We start from the raw sequence: 24,918 nt of genomic DNA, 5'->3' as shown, positions 1-24,918 counted from the left end.
CAGCCCAGTCTGATCCGAGCGGCCGTCGAGTGATTAAGGCTGTCCTGCATCTCCCAACCAAAGAATTCCTTCTGGCGGCTGATCGACCAACTGCCCCTGAACATCAGATCACCATCCGCGGACCACTTGCAAAAGTATGGGAGGATGCGAGGGCCCGTGTTGCCCTAATGACTCCCGGTCAGCTCGGTGATAGCCACTTGCAGCAGGCTACCGGGGTATGCCTCTCAAACTCCTATATGATTATGTTGCTCGATTCTTGATAGTATTTCATTTGAGCGCAGAACTAGGTGGAGAACATCGTGGTCAGTAATTGCCTGGCGGCGCTGGAGGAAGAGTTGAAGAAACTTCAGATTTCTAGAGGGGCGCCAGCTCAGGGGCCTTCGTATGCCATGCTTCGGGCCGAGCTGAACAAAATTGAAAAACTGCTGGCGGTCTAGCGGCATAAATCTTCTGGCCTGGAAACCAGAGTAGCTGGGCTCGAAGCCTAGGTTAAGTCGCACGACCAGGAGATCAAGCTGGCAACTAACAGGATGAATAGGGCCATTTCTGATCTAGAGGCAAAGAATGTGCAGGCCCGAGTGCTGGAGCAACGCGTCCAAGAATTGACTGGCTTGCTATCTACCGAGCGGGAAAATTGATCGACAGACCAAGCTAAATTTCAAGGAGATAAGAAGGATCTCCAGGACGCCCTCGAAGCCGCCCGAGCTGCTCTCAAAGAGTACTAAGATGACGAATCAGGTCGCTTCGCGGTGATGAGGCAAAACTATGTCCGTTTGGAAGAATTTGGCAACAAGCTTAGCGACCGACTCGTCCTGGCTTTTGAGGAAGCCATCCATGCAACGACTGCCTATCTGAAGGCTAAGGGCCAGCTTCCGGATATGGCATCCATCCCCTCCCCCCCCACGAGACTTGGCTGGATTGTTGGAAACTATCTCCGAGCCAATCTTCGATGTTCTGCAGTGAGGAGTGCCTTTAGATTTTGTAGTTTCATCTGTATACTCGTCGTTCGGCGAGTTAATGTTATCCGACTTTCATCTGTCTTTTGTCTATGTACCAGTTAGGCAACGAGTCAATATAACCTTTCAATTTCACTCTCATTTGCTTCTCAAAACACCTTCTTTCCAAGCGGAACTCAACGGTCTTAGGGCCGGGAGGTTTATAGTCGCTGGTCCGACTCTAGGATTTAACGTCGCCGCTCGACGGTCTTCAGGCCGGGGTCTTTATAGTCGCCGATCTGACTCTGGGATTTAACGTCGCCGCTCGACGGTCTTCAGGCCGGGGTCTTGATAGTCGCCGGTCCGACTCTGGGATTTAACATCGCCGTTCAACGATCTTCAGGCCGGGGTCTTTATAGTCGCCGGTCCGACTCTGGGATTTAACGTCGTTGCTCGACGGTCTTCAGGCCGGGGGTTTATAGTCGCCGGTCCGACTCTGGGATTTAACGTCGCCGCTCGACGGTCTTCGGACCGGGGGTTTATAGTCGCCGGTCCAATTCTGGGATTTAACGTCGTCGCTCGACGGTCTTCGGGTCGGGAAGTTTATAATCACCGGTTTGACTCTGGGATTTAACGTCGCCGCTCGACGGTCTTTAGGCCGGGGTCTTTATAGTCGCCGATCCGACTTTGGAATTTAACGTCGCCGCTCGACGGTCTTCAGGCCGGGGTCTTTATAGTCGCCGGTCCCGACTCTGGGATTTAACGTCGCCGCTCGACGGTCTTCAGACCAGGGTCTTTATAGTCACCGGTCCGACTTTGGGATTTAACGTCGTCGCTCGACGGTCTTCAGGTCGGGGGGTTTATAGTCGCTGGTTCGACTCTGGGATTTAATGTCGCCGCTTGACGGTTTGATGGAGATGGTCGTTCGGTGGAAATTGGTATACCCTTATATTTTGTGATTCCATTCCTGCGGGCAAAGGGTACAGGAGAATGAAAACATGCTTAAATGATTACATTAGCGCACCTTTCACCCAGCTCGGTACGGCTGAAGGTGGTTCGCGCTCCATGGTCGTTCCAGCCGTCGCCAGTCTTGATCTTTGAGATAGTAGGCACCCGATCTGAGCTTTTCAATGACCTTAAAGGGGTCGACCCATGGGGCCTCCAGCTTACTCACATCGCCGACCGACTTTACCTTCTTCCATACCAGGTCTCCAACCTGAAACACTCTAGGGATTACTCGCTTGTTATAATTCTGCTTCATCCTTTGCCGGTATGCCATTAGTCGGACGACTGCTTTGGCTCGCTCCTCGTCAATCAAATCTAGCTTCAGCTATCTCCATTCGGCGTTGTCCTTGCTGTAGCTCAATATCCGCTCGGATTCCACACCGACTTCGACTGAGACGACCGCCTCTCCTCCATATACCAAGTGAAACGGAGTAACGCTCGTTCCCTCCTTTGGGGTCGTGCGGATGACCCATAGCACGCCCGATAATTCATCCACCCAGCTCCCCCCTATATGGTCGAGCCGAACGCGAAGAATCCGAAGGATCTCCCGATTGGTGACCTCGGCCTGCCCATTGCTTTGGGGATATACTACGGAAGTGAAGTGCTGCTGGATGTCATACCCTTCGCGCCATGCTTGGAGCTCTTGGCCGGCGAACTGCCGCCCATTGTCGGACACGAGCCGTCGGGGAATGCCGAACCGACATATTATGTTTTTCCAAATGAACTTCTAGACTATCTGCTCGGTTATTCTCGCTAGCGGCTCGACCTCGACCCATTTTGAGAAATAATCTATCGCTACCAATAAGAACTTCCGCTGTCCGGTCACCATGGGAAAAGGCCCTACAATATCCATACCCCACTGGTCGAACGAGCAAGATACCGTAGACGCCTTCATCTCCTCCATTGGCCGATGGAGAAGCAGTGGTGTTTATGGCAGGAAAGGCAGTTGGCGATGGTCCGGGCGGCATCTTCTTGAAGGGTCAGCTAGAAGTACCCCACTAACAGGATCTTCCTTGCCATCAAGCGACCACCCGGATGTCCTCCGCAAGATCCCTGATGCACTTCCTTCAATATATGTGCTGAACGGCGGGCGACCTGGAATCTTGAGGTGGCCTCATCCCCTCGGCACGTGGTCCTCTCGGCGGTTGCTAGTTGGTGTGTGTTCTCCCTTTGGTTTGGGCTGAGGGCTCGCCTGGCGCTTCCTTCTTTCGGGCCGCTTGCGCTTCCTCCACGTTAATATACTCACTTGCTTTTTTTAACATGTGGTCGTAGTCGTGAGGCTGCTTCCTGATGAGTGAGCGAAAGAAGTCCCCGTCGACTAAGCCTTGTATAAAAGCATGCATCATTGTCTCAGACGAGATTGCGGATATGTCCATAGCTGCTTGGTTGAAGCGTTGGATGTAGGCTCGGAGAGTTTCTCTTGGCCCTTGCTTCATGGAAAAGAGGCTGACGCTGGTCTTCTGGTAGCGTCGATTACTGACAAAGTGATGAAGGAATGTCGTTCAAAAGTCTCTGAAGCTCTTAATTGATCTGTCCGGCAACCTTCGGAACCAGCGTTGTGTCGAATCGGACAATGTAGTGAGGAAGACTCTGTATTTGACTTTGTTGGTGTATTGATGAAGAGTAGCAGCATTATCGAACTTACCGAGATGATCGTCTGGATCGATTGTACCGCTATATTCTCCGATAGATATGGGAGTGTAATGCTTTGGGAGAGGGTCTTGTAAGATCGCCTTGAAGAACTGGCGATTGACCCGCTCGGGGGATGACTCAGCACGCGGTGCCTTCCCCTTCCTAGCGTCCCGCACGGGCGCTTCATCGGACAATCCCTGGTTGGCTAGGGCCAGCTCCGACGGAGTCTGGAACAGTGCCCGATGGAATGGAATAGGGGCGGGCGGCGCGTCTCCTGGCGTGCCGGTCGGTCCTCCATCGCCGCTCAGGCACCAGAAACCGAGGCGGTCTGCTGCGCTATCCGCTCGGCTTGGGCCTTCAGTTGTTGCTCGACCATCTTCGCAGCTCGCGCTTGGATGAGTGCGTCGAGCTCCTCGGGAGAGAGCGTCACCATGAGTTGGCGTCCAACTTCTTCCATCTTCTCTGCTCGGATTCAGGTGCTTTCCCACATACGTTTGATCCTGTCCGAGCGTTGAGTCGATGAACGCTGGGTACGTGGCGCTCCCGGCGATGATGTATAGCCCTTCGACTGCTGTGAACCTCCGGCAAGAACCTGCAAGCACAAAACCGAGCCGGGAAGGGGTTCCCAGCAACGACCCTCCGACTCTCAAGTCAACTCCGGCGGAAAGAGAGAAAGATGAGAATGAACACTGTAGCTACAGTAGCGCAGAATGCATACCTCCGTTGAAGCCTGGGAGTCCTTATATAGGGCTCCCGGGGGGATGCGTGCATGCATCCCAAAGTGTGCACGCTCCTCAAAGCATACCTGGAATGACCATGTCAAAAAAGCGTGTCTGTCGCCATGCTGCAATCGTCCGGGCATATATCTGACGTGGCAGTGGAAACTTCCACCGTACGATTCTATATCCGGTCCAGCCACCAACCATGCTATCTGTCGGCGACACACATCTCAAGGAGGATATTCTAAGTTGCTCCCTTTGTCCCCTTCCGCGCCTTGTCCGTTTTGGGCCGAGCGGAAGAGCCACTCGACCCCATAGGGTTCGGACCTGAAAGCATGATAGGGTGACCTCCTAAGAAGTTTCTCAGGGTGCGTGCGAGTGAGGACAAAGCACGCTGAAAGGACCTTCGGTGGTCTGTGGAGCTAGTCGTTAACCCGATGGACAATTCTGGTGGCGTGCCCGGTTCGGTTCGGGTGGAGCCCGCCCCGGGCTGGGACGTTACAGATGGTATCAGAGCGACCTTGCGACCGTGAGTGCGCCTGTGGCAGGAGCTCCCAGGGCACCTACTAGCGAGAGAGATTATGAGATTTGTCTGTGGTGTGATTCGTTGTTACACAACAAGGACGTTGTATCTTTAAGTGGGGGTGATTATAATAACCCGGTTCTGAGATTCTGGTTAAGTATGACTTAAAAGGTTAGATGATACTATCTATATCACCAAGGTGCACCTTCCTTTGAAGCCCAAACTTAAGAACTCTAAAGTTAAGCGTGCTTGGCTTGGAAAAATCTTAGGATGGGTGACCTCCTGGGGAGTTTCCCAGGGTGCATGCGATTGAAGACAAAGCACGCTGAAAGGACCTTCGGTGGTCTGTGGAGCAAGTCGTTAACCCGATGGACAATTCTGGTGATGTGTCCGGTTCGGTTCGGGTGGGGCTCACCTGGGCCGGGGCGTTACAGTTAAGCTCTATCTCCTATTATATTATCATCTATATTTAAATACATTTTATCTTGTTTTATTATTGCTACCCGAGTTTTTTTTGTCTTCCTCTTTCTCGTTTGATATGCATGTTTATCATAGTCTCACATCGCCTAACTGGAGCATTTATTAGTCGTCTAAGTACATGTCTGTACAATTTTAAACGTGTCTCTCGGAGTTTTTCCTTAATAGATTTGTCCGACTTTCTTTCTAATGCTCTCATTTCTTATTTTGTCCATCCTCGTATGTTCACACATTTACCTTAACATCCTCATTTCTGCAACTCTCATCTTCTGCTCATGTGCTCGAGTCATAGCCCAACATTCAGCTCCATATAACATAGCAGTTCTAATTGCGATTTTATAGAACTTACCTTTAAATTTAAGAGGTACTTTACGGTCACATAAAACACTCAACATTCCCTTCCCTTTTACTCATCCTGCTTGTATTCTATGTAAGACATCTCTCTCAATCCCTCCATCATTTTGCAAAAATGATCCTAAATATTTAAATTTCTCGGTTCCGGGCAACTCGTTCTCTCTTATCTTAACAATTGTTTCATTACTTCTAATATTGCTAAACTTAAATTCCATATACTCTGTCTTTAATCTGCTAAGCTTAAAACATTTCTCTTATAGTGCTTCCCCTCCAAGATTCTAGTTTAACATTTACTCATTCACGTGTTTCATCTAACAAAATAATATCATCTGCAAACAATATGTATCATGGTACTGTGTCTTGAATATGTACAGTGAGTTCGTCCATTGATCCGGTGGTAAGAATCCGGAACCCCATAACGAGGGGTCAACACCACGGGGAGGTCAAAGGGCCCAGTGGCCCGCCGGAGAAGGACGAGCCGACCGGATTTAGAAGAAAGGGGCATCTGGTAGTAAAAGGCACCCTGGTAGGGACCAGGGTTCCGACGCTCAATGAAAAGTACATAATGACCGAGCGGAGGGACGGGCCGCCCGGCCGACGCAGGGAATTAAGGCCGTCCGGACGACGTTATTCGCCCGGTCGGCCGGACGGACGTCCCAACCGGGCGGTGGGTAAAGGAAGGGAACACCCTCGGCGGTAGTCGTCGTGGCTACGCCCATACTCCTAGTCTCAACAGGGTGTCTGTTGTCCCATCAAGACATGCTCGATTATGGTGTCGGTGCTCTCGACAAGTACATACCGGGTATGGGTTCGACACGTCCCGTCGGTGAGCGTGCATTAGTTCTCTCCTTGCTCTATATATAGAGCCTCTTACTTCCGCAGTACGCGAAAATCATCTCGGAGCCTCCTTTTGCATTATTGCTTGCACGACTTGGCGTCGGAGGGTGCCGAACCCTTCCGGCCCGACTTTTGTCATGGAGATTCGCGGCGACCGGAGGCCTACGCCTCGACTAGGAGTGCGCCACGTGCCCGGGCCCTTTGGTTCGGTGATTCGGACAGGATCAATTGCGCCGTCTGTGGGAACGCTCCTGCGTCCGATCGGAAACAATGGACGAGGCTCGACAACACGTGGTGACGCTTTCGAATGAGGAACTCGACCTGATCGAGACAAGGGCCGCTAAGCTCGTGGAGCAAAAAAAGCCGCATCCGAGCGGCCGACAAAGAAGCAACATCGATCGTGGCCGAACGAAGCACCACCTACCACCGTCGCATTTCATGGGCTCTTCCGCACCCTTAAGCCTTACCAACTCACAGAGATAAGGGGTCATCTTCGGAGGAAATGCCTCGACAAGACGACAGAAAAGGGATCTCCCGAGCGGACCAATCGCCAATTTTCAGAGGCCATTCTACGAGACCCTCTGCCCAAGCACTACACGCCCCCGACGATCGGCGAGTATAATGGGACAACCGACCCGGATGATCACCTGGGTAAGTTTGATAACACGGCAACCCTCCATCAATACACAGATGGAGTAAAGTGCCGAGTTTTTCTCACCACTCTCTCGGGATCGGCTCAACGGTGGTTCCGGAGGCTGCCGGACGGATCCATCACAAGCTTCAAGGACTTCCGAACGGCCTTCCTCCACCACTTCGCCAGCAGTCGGCGTTATCAAAAAACAAGCGTAAGTCTGTTCGCCATCAAGCAAGAGGCCCGGGAATCGCTTCGAGCTTACATCCAGCGATTCAACCAAGTGGCGATGGACATTCCAACGGCCACTTCGGAAACTATGATGAATGCCTTCACACAAGGCCTAGTGGATGGAGATTTCTTCCGATCGCTCATCCGAAAGCCGCCCCGGGATTACGATCACATGCTATATCGGGCTAACGAGTACATTAACGTGGAAGAAGCACAGGCGGCCAGGAAAAAAGAAACTCCCGCCGAGCGGCCTCCTCCAGCCGAGCGGAAACAGCACGCCGCTCATCAGCCGCCTAGAGGACCAAGGGCTGAAGCAATCCGATCTTCCCATGTCCGGTCCCATGTGCAGGAGGTAGCCGCCGCCCGGCCCAAACCGAAGAAGAGGTGGACCCCGATGTTCTGCTCCTTCCACCGGACGGATACGCACAACACAAGGGATTGTCGAAGTCTTCCCTTCGTGGCTCATCCTATGCCGCGAAGTGCTGGACGGCGATCTCCCTCAGTCGATCGGCGACAGAGAATTCAGGAAGCCGATCGGACGCGAGTTGATAGGCCACGGCAACAGACTCCCGATCGACATCGCTCTCCCAGGCGAGAGAATCGTCGAGCGTCCAGAGAACGGTCCCGACCATCCGCTCGGAAAGAGGAAAATAAAAGCAACATTTCCCGAGGCGAGATCAATGTCATCGCTGGCGGGCCAACCGGAGGAGACTCCAATCGAGCTAGAAAGGCGAGCGTTCGGCAGCTCCAAATCCATGCCGTCGGTTGCAGCAGAGAGCGAGCGAGCGGACCTGAAATCAGTTTCGGGCCCGGGGACTTGGAAGGAGTTGAAGTGCCTCACGACGACGCTCTGCTCATCAATGCGGTAATAGCCAACTACACTATTCACCGCGTATTTGTTGACACAGGGAGCTCAGTCAACATCATATTCAAGAGGACGTTCGATCAGATCGAGCCGAGCTGCTACCTATGACGACTCCGCTCTACGGGTAACGAAGTTCAGCCGGTCGGCCAAATCCGGCTGGCTACCTCGCTGGGAGAAGAGCCGCTCAGGAGGACGAGAACAACAAACTTCGTGGTGGTTGACTCTCCCTCGTCCTATAACGTCATTTTAGGACGACCGACACTCAGCGAATTCCGGGCGGTCGTCTCAACTTTTCATCAGAAGATCAAATTCCCCGTGGAGGACCATGTGGGAGAAGTACGAGGAGACCAGCTAGCAGCTCGGCGATGTTACATCGAGATGGTCCGAGCAGAGGCCAATTCTGCTTGGAAAACGTCCCGGATCGAGGTAAACGCCATCACCGAAAGGCCACCCACTTTAATTTATGAGGAAAAAGAAGAAGTGCAGATTCATCCAACCCGATCGGAGGCCACAACCTTTATTGCGTCTGATCTGGAGGAGAAGCAGAAAGAGGAGCTGATCCAGTGCCTCAGGAGAAATCATGATGTCTTCGTCTGGTCGACACATGAGTTGCCCGGAATTTCGCCAAGCATAGCGCAGCATGAGTTGCATGTCCGACCGGATGCTCGGCCGGTAAAACAAAGAAAAAGAGATTTCAGCTCCGAGCAGAACGCCATCATCCGGACAGAGGTGGAGAAACTTCTGGAAGCCGGCCATATACGTGAGGTGCAGTTCCCAAGCTGGCTTGCAAATGTAGTATTAGTCTCCAAGCCGGGCAACAAATGGAGGGTGTGCATAGATTTCCGGGATCTTAACAAAGCTTGCCCGAAGGATTTTTATCCTCTGCCCCGGATAAATCAGCTGGTGGACTCCACGGCCGGTTGTGAATTAATCTGTATGCTAGACGCCTACCAGGGCTATCACCAAGTGCCGCTCGCCCGTGAAGATCAAGAAAAAGTCAGCTTCGTGACGGCCGACGGCACTTATTGCTATAATGTGATGCCGTTCGGATTGAAGAATGCTGGAGCCACATATCAGCGCTTGATGAATAAGGTATTCAGAGAGCAGATCGGGCGGAACCTAGAAGTTTATGTGGACGACATTCTAATTAAGTCTGTCCGAGCGGTCGACCTCTTCAAGGACATGGAAGAAACCTTCCGAACGCTGCGTAAGTATGGAGTCAAGCTGAATCCTCAGAAGTGCCTGTTCGGAGCGAAAGGAGGACGCTTCTTGGGATACATAGTGACCGAGCGGGGCATCGAAGCCAATCCCAGCAAGGTGAAAGCTCTGCAAGATATGCCGCCTCCCAGAAATACAAGGGAAGTTCAGCGATTGACCGGTTGGATAACTGCTCTGTCTAGATTCATCTCTAAAACTGCCGACCGGAGCCTTCCTTTCTTCAAAATCCTGCACAAAGCCACAAAGTTTCAATGGGATGAAGAATGCGATCGGGCGTTCGAAGACTTGAAGGCATATCTGAACTCTCTTCCGGTGTTGGCCAAACCAACGGCGGGTGAGCCGCTTTATATGTATTTGTCTTCAACCGAGCATGCGGTCGGCTCAGCATTAGTAAGGTCGAGCGGAGAAGAGCCTGTGTATTTCCTCAGTCACATTCTAAAAGATGCTGAATCTCGCTACACTGGGCTCGAGAAACTAGCATTTGCTCTGGTCCTCGTCGCTCGGCCCATACTTCCTGGCGCACACGATCGTTGTCAAAACCAATAGCCCGCTCGGACGAGTGCTACTAAATCCAGAGGCATCCGGACGGCTCATCAAATGGACGACGGAGCTGAGTGAATTTGACATCCAGTATCGCCCAGATCGGCGATCAAAGCTCAATCCTTGGCCGATTCGTGATCGAGGTGCAAAGGCGAGAGTCGGAAGCTATGTGGAGAATATGTGGATGGATCATCTACTCGGCTCGGAAGTGTTGCTCTCTCCTCAAGAAGAAAAGATGCACTTATCCGTCTGGATTACAAAGCTACCAACAATGAGGCAGTATATGAGGCCCTATAGCAGGCTTCTGCAGTCGCATGTGGGGCCGGTCGGGTAACTATTCACTCGGATTCATGGTTGGCGCTCAGCCTCTCGGCACCTTCGAAATCAATGGCTACTTAAACTCTCAAGCCTTGAGAAGCTCAAGCTGATTTTAGAGAGTTATTGTCCGTAAGATACCCAGGCGGAAAATCAAGCAATGAGTTAGCCAAACTCATGCAGCTCAATAGGCAGTTGCGACATCTGAACCCATCGAAAAAGTACTGTTGGTAGCGCATGTCGACCGGATGAAAGGTCTCACATTTCCCAGCGATTGGCGGACACCCATCATAGAATTCCTCCGTTCGGGCGCCACACCATCCGATGAATATGCAGCCCGGCTCCTCAGAAGGAGAGCCGGTCGGTTTACACTCATCGGAGATCAACTTTACAAGAAAGCTTTCTCGCGCCCGTTGCTGAAATGCGTAAGCTCGGAGGACTCAGCTTACATCCTTCAGGAAGTACATCAAGGATCATACGGGGGGCATCCGGGCGGGCGCTCGTTGGCCAAGAAGATCCTCTTGGCCGGATACTTTTGGCCAACTTTACAAACAGACGCCGCTCGGACAGTATCTACCTGCCTTTCATGCCAGAAGTATCACAACTTCTCCCACCGACCGGCCGAAGAAATAAAGGCGTCAAGCGTTTCATGCCCGTTTGACCAATGGGGAATGGATATTGTCGGTCCATTTCCGATGGCGGCCGGACAGAGGAAATTTTTACTAGTGGCGGTCGACTATTTCTCCAAGTGGGTGGAGGCCGAGCCGCTGGCAAAGATCACTGAACAAATGGTTAAAAAATTCATCTGGCAACACATCATTTGTCGGTTCGGCATCCCTCGTCGACTAGTGTCCGACAACGGGCGGCAGTTCACAGGGAAGATGTTAGAGGATTGGTGCAAAAGCTACGGCATTGAGCAACATTTCACGTCCGTGGCCTATCCTCAGAGCAACGGTCAAGCTGAAGTGGCCAACCGGGAAATTCTTCGTATTCTACGCGCTCGGCTCGACCATTTGGGAGGAAGTTGGTCGGATGAAGTGCCGAGCGTCTTGTGGGCCATCCGAACGACGCCAAAAGAAGGGACAGGAGTCACACCGTTCCATTTGGTATATGGCGGCGGCGATCATTCCGGTTGAAGTCGGCTTGAGTCCGCCGGATCCGAGCTACGATGATGACAACGCCAAACGGAGGAACATGGAGCTGGATTTGGTAGAAGAGGAGAGGGCAAAGGCGTCCGTTCGGCTGATGGCATACCGGCAGCGGATGAAGCAGAACTACAACCGACGAGTAATCCCCAGATCATTTCAGGTCGGCGATCTCGTTTGGAAGAAAGTCAAACCAGTCGGCGACGTTGGCAAGCTTGAAGCCCCTTGGGCAGGTCCCTTCAAGGTTATTGAGAAGCTCCGTTCGGGAGCCTATTATTTGGAGGATGAAGACGGACGGCAGCTGGAGCGACCGTGGAGTGCAAATCACCTCCAGCCTTATCGGGCTGGATGAAAGGTGCACGAATGTAATTTATTCTGGTGTATATGCTAGTTGCCTATGTACTTGTGATGCAGGAAGCAAAGAGATGGAAACACATTGGGCATTCTCCGCCGAAAGGATTACTGCGTAAGACCCCTTGCCGTTCGGCAGGGGCATATAAATTATCCGGGCCAAGCGCTCAGAGAGCGAAGGCCCCCGACTCGTAAGCGAATGACCCGTGCTGTTCGGCCGGGCATAAATATTGTTCGAGCGCGGGATATGATACAAGGCCACTCGGCCTGGTAAGGAGTTAGCCTCGGAAAGCCGATGAGCCCCATCGTTAAAAATCGAGAGCCGCGCCGACCGGCTATAAATAACCGCGCCGTCGAGCACCGACGTTAAATATCGAGAGACGAGCCGGCGTCTATAAACGTCCGAGAGGAAAGCCGACGAGCCCCGTCGTTAAAAATCGAGAGCCGCGCCGACCGGCTATAAATAACCGCGCCGTCGAGCATCGACGTTAAATATCGAGAGACGAGCCGGCGTCTATAAACGTCCGAGCGGAACGCCGACGAGCCCCATCGTTAAAAATCGAGAGCCGCCGACCGACTATAAATAACCGCGTAGCACCGACGTTAAATATCGAGAGCCGAGCCGACGCCAATAAACGTCCGCGCCGACGAGCCCGTCGTTAAAATCGAGAGCCGCGCCGACTGAATAGCCGCGCCGTCGAGCACCGATGTTAAATATCGAGAGACGAGCCGACGTCTATAAACGTCCGAGTGGAAAGCCGACGAGCCCCGTCGTTAAAAATCGAGAGCCGCGCCGACCGGCTATAAATGACCGCGCCGTCGAGCCCCGACGTTAAATATCGAGAGACGAGCCGGCGTCTATAAACGTCCGAGCGGAAAGCCGACGAGCCCCGTCGTTAAAAATCGAGAGCCGCGCCGACCGGCTATAAATAACCGCGCCGTCGAGCACCGACGATAAATATCAAGAGACGAGCCGGCGGCCGAGCGGCTCTCATCCAGCGAGGCAAACAAGTTTGCGCGCTGAGCGGCTGATCAGGCGCGTAATGAGACATTAAAGATAATTCGCTTGTCTGGCATAGCGAGGTGCCGAGCGGAATGGTTATAAAGAATACTTAGTAAGTTCTTGCCACAATAAAAGGTGAAAGGAACAGAAGATCATCTATTACGCAAGCCAAAAAAGTCATTACAGAGATAGTCTGGGCCGAACGGCGGGAATACAAAAAAGTTTATAAAAACGCTCCTCACACATCAAAATCAAAAAGAGCGTCGGGGATGGTGTCCATCACGCTCGCTAGATCCTCGGGGGGGATGGTCAGCTCGGCAGGCAGGTGACCTTTGGTCTTTAGATATCCCACCGCCGCCTTGATCGCCTCCTCGAACGTGAGGGATATCTTGTCGGTAAACTTCTCTCCGAAGCCCTCCGAGCAAAGGAACGCTTTCCTCACTTCGTCAGAGCGGGCCGACTCCCCCTCTTGGTATTCCTTGAGCGCGGCGTGGGCGGCATCGCTGGCGGCTTGGAGCTCTGCCAAATCTCCGTCGAATCTTTGGAGATCCGCCGAGCGGCCCTCCTTCTCGGTGGCCAGCAGGGCGTCCAAGTCTTTGATGCGTTGTTCCAACCCCCTGATCTCCACCTTCATACAGTCCATATCATTGATGGCCTGTTGCTTCCGAGTGGTCGCCGTTTTGATCTCCTTCTCTCGTTGCTTGATCATCGCTTCAAGTCGAACGACTTTGCTCGCCAAATCGTTAGCCCTTTTCCGTTCGGCATCCAGCGATTTTTTGGCCTTCTCCAGAGCGGCAGTCAACTGCCCGTTACCCCCCGCGGTTTTTTGTTTTTTCAACTCGTCCTCCAGCTCAGCCAATCGATCGCTAATAGTGATCTGCTCCACCCAGTTCTACCAACAAATGTCCACAGGTTAAAAACATAATTCGAATATGCAAACAAAGAAAAGGAGAGCATACCCCGATAGCCTGTTGAAGGTTGCTATCGCCGAGCTGCCCGGGAGTCATCTTGGCTATGCGACGCCGAGCATCTATCCAAGCTTGGGCAAGAGGGCCCGTCAGAGTAATCTGCTGCTCGGGGACCATTGGCCGATCAGCAGCAGCCATGTACGCCTCTGAGGGGAGGCGCAGAACGGTCTTTATCAAATTCTGGCCACTCGGCTCACTCTGAGAAGCAGCGGCCTTATCGGACGGCCCACCGGCAGAAGAGGAGGGAAGCTCACCCATACGCCTGATACGGCGCAAAGTTCTGGAAGGGCTGGACGGCGGCACCTCAGAGCTGGCCCTCGGAGAACCCTGAGGGTTTGGGGTACTCTCGAGGGAAACCGTCCTGGACAGCACCGGTGCGCCCGCGCTCCGCTCGGGCTGTGGCTCATCAAGTTTAGAGGCATGGGCAGATTCTGGTCGTCGGCGCTTCCGAGTGCGTAGCGGCACATCATCGGCCGAACGGCCCTCTACCTCGGCCTCGGTAGGAGGTTCCAGGTCGACCGCGGCCTCATTGTGAGAGGCAGGGACATCTGAGGCTTCGGGGACAATTGGTGCCCCCTCACCTTCTCCGCCGGCCGGATCAGATGGAGCGAGGCCCCGCTCAGTGGCCTCCTTGTTCGTCACCTGCTTAATCTGAGCGGCCTTCAGTTTGAGCTTCTCGGTAGCTCTAGCACGCCACATGACTTCAGCTGCAGAAGCAAAAAATAAATCAGTTAGAACAAAACAAATGGGAAGATAAGGAAACTTACTCATGCTGCAGGGCAGATCAGCTGGGATAGAAGACAAGCCGAATATATGCATTACTCCCGGAAGGAGCATCTCGTCAATATGATAGCGCTGACCGACTAGCCGTTCGGCTGCATGGAGATAGTCCGCGTCGCCTCTAAACTTGCCGAGCTCCGGTTGCGCGGGCATAGCCGTCTGCCACTTGGTGCGGAAAGTCGGCCGCTCGGGAAAACGTATATAGAAAAAATGCTCCTTCCAATGTTTGTTGGAGCTCGGCATATGATCAAAAAGCACGAAGCCTATCCTAGACTGGAAAACAAAGGTACCCCACTCGGCTTGCTTGGGATAGTAGAAGTAGTGGAATATTTTTGGGTCCAAGGGGATGTTGTTCAGCTTGAACAAAACTATCACTCCGCCCAGCAGCCTAATAGAGTTGGGAACTACCTGGCCGAGCGGAATGCGGAAATAGTTGCAGACTTCTAAGAAAAATTTGTGGGGTGGAAAACGCAGTCCGGCCAGAAATTGGTCTCGGAAGAAAAGCACTGTGCCGGACGGCGGTTCATGAGGCCGATCGGCCGGTGTGGCTAACACTATTTGGTGGTCGGTCGGCAGGTCATAAGTCCGGACGAGACGCAATGCGTCTTCCTCATCAAAACGGCTCTCCATGGTCGTGTACCATAGACCTGGAGCGCCGCCGGTCGACTGTGAAGTGCTAGTCATGGTCAAGGGACGAGAATATAGGATTCCGAGGGAAGGGGCGAGCAAAGAATGGAGAAAAGCCGATTGAAGGAAACGGGTAACAAAAAGAAGAAAACGCTGGGAACAAGAAAAAAGGCCTTACAAACAAAGAAGATGATCGACGAAGGGCTGAGGTTTGCCGAAGAGTTGAGGGGCGAGGTCGCCGGAAGAGAAAACGAGCAGAGAAGTGCCGGAGGAGAATGAAGCAGCGAGGCGGCGGCGGAAGCGGAGCCGCGAGCTTTATATTGCCGCCCGGAAGCAACCTCCACCGTCCGATCCAGGTCGTTGATAACGAGGTTATCATCCAGCCGTTCATTTCAAACGGCGGCTGTCCCATCGGAAGTGACGCCACCGCCATGCGCTGACAAGCGCACGATCGCCACGTTCAGCGAGATACTAGCCGCATTTAATGAGCTCCCCTTACCGTGCGCAGTGCACGTGATAAACAGTGGGGGGGAGCATTGGACATGGATTCCGAGAGAAGCACAAGGCACAGACAAGATATTGCCGAACGGATGAGCATCCTTATGCCTGGCCGAGCGGACTAATGCAAGGATCATTGCTCAGTCAGATCGGCAGTCCAGTCAGTCGGACTTCGCCTCCTTCGACTAGACTCGAGGGGGAGGCAAGTGATCCGGTGGTAAGAATCCGGAACCCCATAACGAGGGGTCAACACCACGGGGAGGTCAAAGGGCCCAGTGGCCCGCCGGAGAAGGACGAGCCGACCGGATTTAGAAGAAAGGGACATCTGGTAGTAAAAGGCACCCTGGTAGGGACCAGGGTTCCGACGCTCAATGAAACAGTACATAATGACCGAGCGGAGGGACGGGCCGCCCGGCCGACGCAGGGAATTAAGGCCGTCCGGACGACGTTATTCGCCCGGTCGGCCGGACGGACGTCCCAGCCGGGCGGTGGGTAAAGGAAGGGAATACCCTCTGACAGCCGTCAAGTCGTATGGCTACGCCATACTCCTAGTCTGGCAACGGGGTGTCCTGTTGTCCCATCGAAGACATGCTCGGACTGTAGCAGTATGGTGTCAGGTAAGCTCTCTGACAAGTACATACCGAGGTATGGGTTGCTGACACGTCTGCACCTCGGTGAACGTGCATTAGTTCTCTCCTTGCTCTATATATAGAGCCTCTTACTTCACCGCAGGTACGCGAAAATCATCTCTGGAGCCACCTTTTGCATTATTTGCTTGCCTGACTTGAGCGTCGGAGGGTCGACACCGGGAACTCTTCCCGGCCCGACTTCTGTGCAGGTTCGCCGGAGATTCGTGCCACCAGACAGAGGCCTACGTCCTCGACTAGGAGTGCGCCACGTGCCCAGCGTCCTTTGGTTCGGTGATTCGGACAGGATCATCCATAATTAGTGTAAAAAAATAGAGACTTAGAGTTTTATAAATAAAAATAAATTAGTTGAATTATAGTTGAAAAAAAATTAAAACAAAATTAAAAATAAATTTGATACGAAAGTACATATAAAATGTTATAAATAAAAATACATATGAATTATAAATGAAATTTGAGACCATATAATTTCTGTAAAAAAAAAATCTGTTCAAAATTTAATAAAAATTTAAGATATGAAAAAGATTATTTTAGATTTATATAAATTGAAGACAAATTTAGTATGGAGTATATAATGAAATTATATTATTTCTATTAAAATATCATTAATATATTTCACCTTAACAAAATATAATATTTGAAAAAAAAAATAAAACAAAATTTAAAATAAATTTGATACAAAAGTACATAGTTTTATAAATAAAAAATAAATATCAATTTTAAATAAAATTTGAGACATATAATTTCTGTAAAAAAAAATCCGTTCAAAATTTAATAAAAATTTAAGATATAAAAAAATTATTTTAAATTTATATAAATTAAAGACAAATTTACTATAGAGTATATAATGAAATTATATTATTTCTGTTAAAATATCATTTAAAATAATAAAAATTTGGAGTGGAAAAAAAATATATTCTAATGCTTTGTTTATTTGAAGCGGTAGATTCGAGAACTAAGAAAAATTTTCTGTACGGATAATTTTCCTCCATTTATTTTATGATAGAGAATGAATTTTATATCCTTTCCTTGTTTACTTGTTATATATATAAAAAAAATGATAGTTCTAATTAATCTCATGGATTATTTTTAAGATGATTAATTTGATACATGAAAGTTTCTTACGAGTTACTAGGGTAAATCGAGAAATGCACGCTGTGGCCAGCCCAGAAGCCCAACATCCTTTGATTGTACCTCCTATTTGGTGGAAAAATTTCAACAAATACGTCATAGCTAGGGTTTGAACCGTGGATACTTGGGTAACAACTTGAATATTCTATTGTGGCACCATAACCTCGTGGATTGTTTACTTGTTATACAAGATCTGACAGATGGATTTATACATTCATTCGTGAAGATAATTTCATTCATCCAAAATCGGGCGGAAAGCATTTCCTTCCTTGACGCGTCGCAACCCTCAAACACTGGCGTTCTCCATGATTGCCGTTGCTCGAGTACAACTCCTCCAACTTCACCTCCTCATCTTCCTCCTCCTCGTTGCTTAGCTTCCGCATAAGGAGTTCTTGAACTAGGTCCCTGACGATGCTCAAGAATTTGTCGTTGACCTTGCCGTCATTGCCGTGACAGTGGAACTTGTGGAGCAAGAACTTCATGAACTTCTTCGCTTTAGGGCTGGTATCGTCGTCAAAGACCTCGAAGAGGGTCAGTCGGATCTTGCCCAATGGCAGATCCAGTAGGACTAGGGGGGCAAGTCACAAAACCTAAAATTATATATATATATATATATATATATATATATATATATATATATATATATATATATATATATATATATATATATAACTTAGCCCTTCCAAATCTATGAAGGAAGTGTTTAGGCGGTCGACGGTTGACTAATTGATCACGTTGCCTTGTGAGGATGCATTCATGGATCAAGTCATCGCACAGCTAGGAAATGCATCAACTCCCCCAATTTAAAATTCTGGATCCACTCCTAATCTTGCCTACGTTGATGTCGTCCTTCCTCGTCTTCTGCTTCAAGAGGTCAGGAAGGGTGGAGGAAAGGATCGACTCTTAAAAAATTCCTCATTGTTGCACTCCTGGTACTCGTGCTCGGTGGTGGCCCAGTCGTCACTGCCTATGAGATATCAACTTATGTACATAAATTATATATATTATTTTGTATTGTTTAGCACACATCTTACTGTATTCATTGTCTATAATCTATGCTTTCACACCCTTAATCATGTTAATTTTAGGATAATTACTATTTTACATCCAGAAATCTGTTCGGTGCTTGTTTTTATTTTTAGGAACAGTTTGGAGCGGCAAAAGATTCAAAAGATGTAAAAAAAACTTCCAGTGCCAAATTGAACCTGACCATGAATTGAAGCACGACCAGGAAAAACTCTAGAAGGTGGCCGTGCTAAATGACACGACCAAGGAACCAGCAAAGTCATTGGTCGTATCAAATGGCACGACCAAGAAGAATAATCAGCACCAAACAAGACACAACTATGCCTCAAAGCATGGCCAGGTGCCAACCCATGTAATTTTCTAAAGCTGAAATGGACACGGTCATGCACAGAGGCACGACCATGTCTCCACAAAGTCAGAGAATGCACTTTTGAGAAATTGGTCGTGCCAAATAGCACGGCCTAGAAGGTAAAACAAAGCAGTCTCTACTCTGACCGTGCCAATAAGTATGGCCAAGAAACTAGAGGTAGCTTTGGTCGTGCCTGATGGCACGACCAGATGCCAGAGACAGGTTTGGGTCGTGCCAAGAGGCACAACCACCCCGTGACTTACTTCTATGTAAGGGGTACTTCATCTCCTTTGAAGAGGAGGAAGATCCACAATGAGAGGAGACCCTTTAGGTCAAATTCTTGCATCCGGAGACATCATCTGGGCGATCCGAAGTCATTTTACTACTCTATCCTCATCGGCACTCCAAGATCTACATCCAAGGGTTTCACTTGACATCAAAGGATAAGTTTCTTCTCCCCTTCCTTAGGGTTCTTGAAGTTTCTATTGTTTTGAATTCTCGGATTATAGTTCTTCTAATTATAGAGTAGATTTATATTGTTCTAGGACGTAGGAAGTAATTGTAATGTGTGGATATTGTAAACTCTATTGAATTGTCAATTTCCTTGTTTGATGAAGCTTGTATGGCACTTGTTCTGTTTGATGAAATGTTTGCAAGTAGGCTTTCTTTATTAACATGAATTTATCTATCTAAATTACATTTCTATATGCATAGATCTAATTTCTGAGCTAGATACATTGATGTGTGTCTATATCTGAGCATGAACCTGAATTTTTATTGAATAGATGCATAAATTATTTTATATTTTGAGTGTACATTCCAATATAGCTCAGCATGACTTTAGGATACTTGTTTAATGTTGTGTATCTAAGGAAACTATCATTCTATATGGAACGTAACCTCCTAAGGGAGAACAATTTTGTATATAGATGAGTGTATCACTTGACCTAATGAGTTTTTCCTAATCATGTGCTATGCAAGTGACCTATGTAATCTAGAGACGTATAACCGGGGGAGGCCTTGAGACAGGAGGTACTCTACTGAAAACTCGGGCTCTCTAAATTACTTCTTCACTTGATGACATACTTAGTTACTGGTAGGGGAAATACTTCGATACACCTTCGTGGGATGATATTCGGTAGTAATTTAGACTACCCTGCAAATATATAAGTGGAGAACTAGGAATGAGCGAATTTGTAGCACAACATTCACCATTACAATGAAACCAATGACTTAAAAAGTATTCTGAATTAAGGGCTTCCTCAGTTATCTTTCTTTTATTTTCATTTCTTAGTCGAAAATCTCAAATCAAGTGATTATCGATTTTGTCTAGAAAAATTCAAAATGTAATACCAATTAGCATTTAATCTTCAATTCTCGTGGGATCGACTTATATAAATTTTATTACTTGACGACGTTCGTGCACTTGCAGGTTCACATCATCAACCTTCATGGGGAAGGTGGATACAGTGGGACTTGAATGCTTCATGTGCAACTTGGTTCAAGAAGGATATTGAGACAAAGCTGCTGGAGCCGAAACTCTCTTTTGCATCGTCCCCATGCTTACTGCTCTTGATGATCTGCTCCTTGGCGTGGTTGATGAGACCTTCGCTACAAGAGTCGGAGATGATGGTAAGCCGACAACCTCAAAGTACTTTGTCCACAAACCATCTCAAGTCATCATCTACATCACCCAAATCTGATCCAAAAATCATAAACTCAATGTTCAACACCCCAAATCCCTAATTTAGACAGGAGAAGGAAGGGAATTACATACATGTGATGAGATGCATGTCACAAGGAATGATGCACTCATCGTAGCCTATATCATAACCCTCACCAATCTCAATAGAGGGCGGGTGACATAACCATTGTAGTGGAAGAAGAGATAATCACCAAGCTTGGCGGCGGAGACAAGGTTGCCAAGGGCTTGATGGATGTTGGTGTTGGTGGGTTGAGTGTAATACTTGTTGGTGTCGATAAGGACAGTGATGTCTTGGGTATCGAAGCTGAACTACTCCACCAAGGAGCGGTGCATCCGGTTGACGTCGTTGATGCAACCCTTAAGTTCGGCCTTAGTGCCCGGGTAGTTGCAACCCACTAACACCGATGTGGGTAGCACTGTGGGTTGAGCAATGGGCTGCTTGTATAGCCTTGTCGTAGGGCCACGAGCCATGGGCAGCAGTGCAGGGGCACCCCCACTTCTCCCGACGAGCGCAAGGCAATGACCACCCATGCATCCTTCCTTATGTTTCTTTCGTTTTGTCTTCCATCTCTTTCATTTCATCTTCCATCTATAGGGATTTTTTTCTATTCTTTTCTTTTCTTTGTCCTTTTTGTCTTTGCTTGTAGGGATTTTTTTCCTTCCTTACTTTCTTTCCTTCCATAATTCATACCTATGATTAAATAGAGCATAAGTAAAATTAGAGATGGAATGGATTCAAATTTATAATTTTAATAGGTTGATTTAATTAATTAAAAATTAACATATATAAATAAGATTAATTAATTATAAAACCTAGGTTTTAAGTATTTTTGTTTTGTCACACTCACCCTAGTGTTTGCACGCCTCTCTCAACCTCGGTCATCATTGTAGCCTTTTCCTCCTCCCTTCTTTCCAAAAACCCCAAAACACACTATATGCCCTCCCAATCAATTCCTAGAATCGGATGTAGGACATCACTGATTCTATCCTCTCCGCCTCCACTCCATCCTTGATCGTCGCTGTGGACATCTCTCCTTTGCCATCAATTTTCCTCTTGAGCCCCTCTCCTTGTGGAGCGAACCCTTGGTCATTCAAACCATGTGCCACCGTCGTGTGACGGGATCTCAACTCCCATCCGCTGCTACTGCTTGCTTCTTCTCTTTTCTACTCATGGATTGCTCAATTTCTATAGGAGGAGGGCAACTTCTATCTTTTCGGTATGGGAATAAAAATCTTAGGGTGCGTTTGGTTTGCACAGTTTTCATTTTCATTTTCTGGAAAACACGCGTTTTCTAGAAAACAGAAAATGACTTTTTGTCATTCTCTGTTTTTCTAGAAAGCAGTAGCCAATTTTTTAGAAAACGCGCGCCAAAAACGCAAACCAAACACCATTTTCCAGAAAACGCGCGTTTTCCAAAAAATGAAAATGAAAAATGCGCGTACCAAACGCCCCCTTAGTGTTTCCCTCTCTTCTCCCACTTTCCCAATAGGAGTGGTTGTCATCATCTCATCAAGAAGCCTTGGGGTACTCAAGGCTTCTTGGAGATGGCTAGCCTAAACCTTGGTTCTTCAACTTTATCTCTAATAGTGTCAGTGCCATTGTTGAAAAGGAATATGGTGCCTGAAACAAGCTCAATTCAAATGTTGTACCATTCTGGCCACCACATAGAATCTCAAACTAGCTATGTTACATAGAGAAATAAAAAAGATTTGACATTAAGCAATTAATAATTAGCAAGACCTTCGGACACTGTTGTATTAAAATATGAGTAACTCTATTCTTTGACCTCCTTAATTTACCTTTAGTGTAGTTGGGTCAGTTGGTTTTGGGGGCATTGTGTTGGCTAGGTTAAAGAAAAGGTCTTCTATGTTCTTCATGTATTTGTTATCACTTGAATTTTATTGATACTTTCCCCTATGTTACCAACATCCAAGACATTCCTTGAGCAACTGAATTACGACACTGATCCATGATTACTTGGAAGGGGTAATGGCACTCCCAGAGTGTAGTGCAGATGGTGGGTGCATGGTATCTCTAGCATAATAGCCAAGGGTCAATTCTCATGAATTGATGACCTGTGGTTTACTCCACCATGCACAATGCCTATGTACCTGCATTTACCTCCATCCATATCTATGGGCTCAGCACTAAGGGAACCGTTAAGATAGTGGATCTACCTTTTTTTTGGAAGGGTAATGGCCAAGGGTAATGGTTATGGGCAATGGCCAGCAACTAAAAAAGTTGTCTTGCATTTCAAGTAAAACCTAAACAACCCCAAAAGTAAAAGCATCAAATATAGAAGAGACTTTTTAATTAAAATTTGAACATTGAATAGCCACACTTAAAAGCAAAAAGAAAAATAGAAGTAATTAATTTTATGGAATCAAAGTTGGTAAGACAATAGGGCGCAATAGCCAACTAATGGTTGAAAGTATAGTAGTAAGAGTAAAATTCTAGACTTACTAACAAGGATAGATTTAAACAAATTATGTTCAAAGAATGAATCACATAGCAATTATCTTAACAACTTGATTTTTAACAACAAAGTAACCTCCTTCCAAAAAAAAAGGTAGATCCGCTACCTTAATAATTCCCCTAGTACTAGTCCCACGGATATAGAGGAAGATAAATGCATGTACATAAGCATTAGGTGTATGGTAGGATAAACCCTAGGTCGTTAGCTCCTAAGAATCGACCCTGACCATTACACCAGAAAAAATAATTACTAATGTTATATGATTATTTCTTGACGGTTTTAGAGTTCATGTGATATTGTGTTTGTGGATATTAAGCTTTTTTAGTTTATGATTTAAATTAATCAATGTGCAGTAAGAAACTCAATAAACAACTTGTATTGTCTTGTATTCGATTTTGTTATCAATACTTAGAGAATTTAGGATTCAGATTCAAAGAAAATTCTACCTAAATATTTATTCACACTAACCTATGTTCATGGTTTGTTGATGCTCACGGTTTCAGAGCCAAAAGAGTCTTCATGAACACACTTGTTGATTCTTTAGCATTGACAGTTAACTATTGACTAATCAATGAATGAATAATGATGTGATTATGGCTTTTGTACAATCTCAATTTATTTGTATTTAAAATTTTGATATTGTAAGACTTACTCATTTAATGTTTTGATTTGCTAGATTGTCTCAACAAACTTGATTAGCTGGTTAATTTGTACCAGAGAACAATTCATCTCATAGAAGAAATTGAAGACATGCATGCATGCTACTAGTGAGAGGATGGATGAAAAAATTATTGAAAGTAACAAAAATTAAAACTCATTATCATAGAAAATAGGCAGAGGAAAGAAAAGTTTATTGAGGAAGATAGATATAGAAAGAAGATCTCAAGGAGATGGTTCACAAAATTATTCAAGAGAGAAAATATATAAATCATTTATATCTAGGAGGATCTAATCCCTGTGAGCACTGTGATATATAATGTAAAGATTAGATTGTTGGTAGTGAGATTTAAAATTTTATACAATTACTTATAGTTTGATTAATGGTTAAATTTTCTTGTATGAGATCAATATTTATCTCAATGTTCATTATATGCTACTTTTGGCTTTAAAAATTAGTTCCTTTTTAATATTCTTAATTTACTTGAAATATGTGTTTGTTTCTTGCAGATGAAAAATATAGAAATATAATATAATAAAATTTTGTGATAATTTTAAAAGTAAAATTATATACAAATTTATAAATAGAATTGTTGATGGATTTATAAAGAGATTAAAATTATATTTGATATGTTATTTTAGACGGATTAATAATGGATTTAAAATAAAATTAGAGATAGAAATTATTGGAGCAATTAGCATACCCTTAGGTTTTGATGTTTGGGCAAAAGATTTAAGTTATGATTTGCATTTGTATTTGATATGCACTATTGAGTGTGCAGGTGACAGGTGCAAAGGAAAGTCCAAGTGTGATCTTGGCAAAGGTGAAGTCCAAGAATGAGAGTCTTGGCGGTGTAAGTCCAAGCTTGAAGCTTGACCGTGTAAGTCCAAGTGTGACTTGACAAGGTGAAGACCCAACAACAAGGACAAGACCGAAGGAAGCTCTTGAATGCAAGGCGTGAAGGATGAGGAAATATCCGAAGGATGCAAGGCTGATGGAGAAGACTAAAAGGTAAGGTCAATGTTGTGAGGGTGAGGACGAGTACATGAGTGATTGTACTCAGGGGTAAAACCTTAAGTTAGGGTTTACCAGTCGACTTGCAGTTGAGAACCAGCAAACCTAGAATGGAATTCCAGGATTTATGGTTCTAGGGGTACTAGTCGATTGGACCAGTCGACCGCATAGTCAACTCGGAGCGAATAGAATATTTTTGTTCACTCAACCCATGTGGCTCAGTTGATTGATCCATATTTTGGTAGTCAACTGGAATC

The 24,918-nt window shown here is 47.4% G+C and overlaps 1 pseudogene; it reads right to left on the bottom strand.

Moving 5' to 3' along the window:
- Positions 1 to 17,668: 17,668 nt before the first annotated feature.
- LOC122011204 lies at positions 17,669 to 21,043 on the bottom strand (annotated as a pseudogene).
- Between the last annotated feature and the right edge of the window lie 3,875 nt (positions 21,044 to 24,918).

Source organism: Zingiber officinale, chromosome 8A (genome assembly GCF_018446385.1).
Source record: "Zingiber officinale cultivar Zhangliang chromosome 8A, Zo_v1.1, whole genome shotgun sequence".
Taxonomy (NCBI): Eukaryota; Viridiplantae; Streptophyta; class Magnoliopsida; order Zingiberales; family Zingiberaceae; genus Zingiber; species Zingiber officinale.
This window is presented reverse-complemented; position numbering and strand designations above follow the sequence as displayed.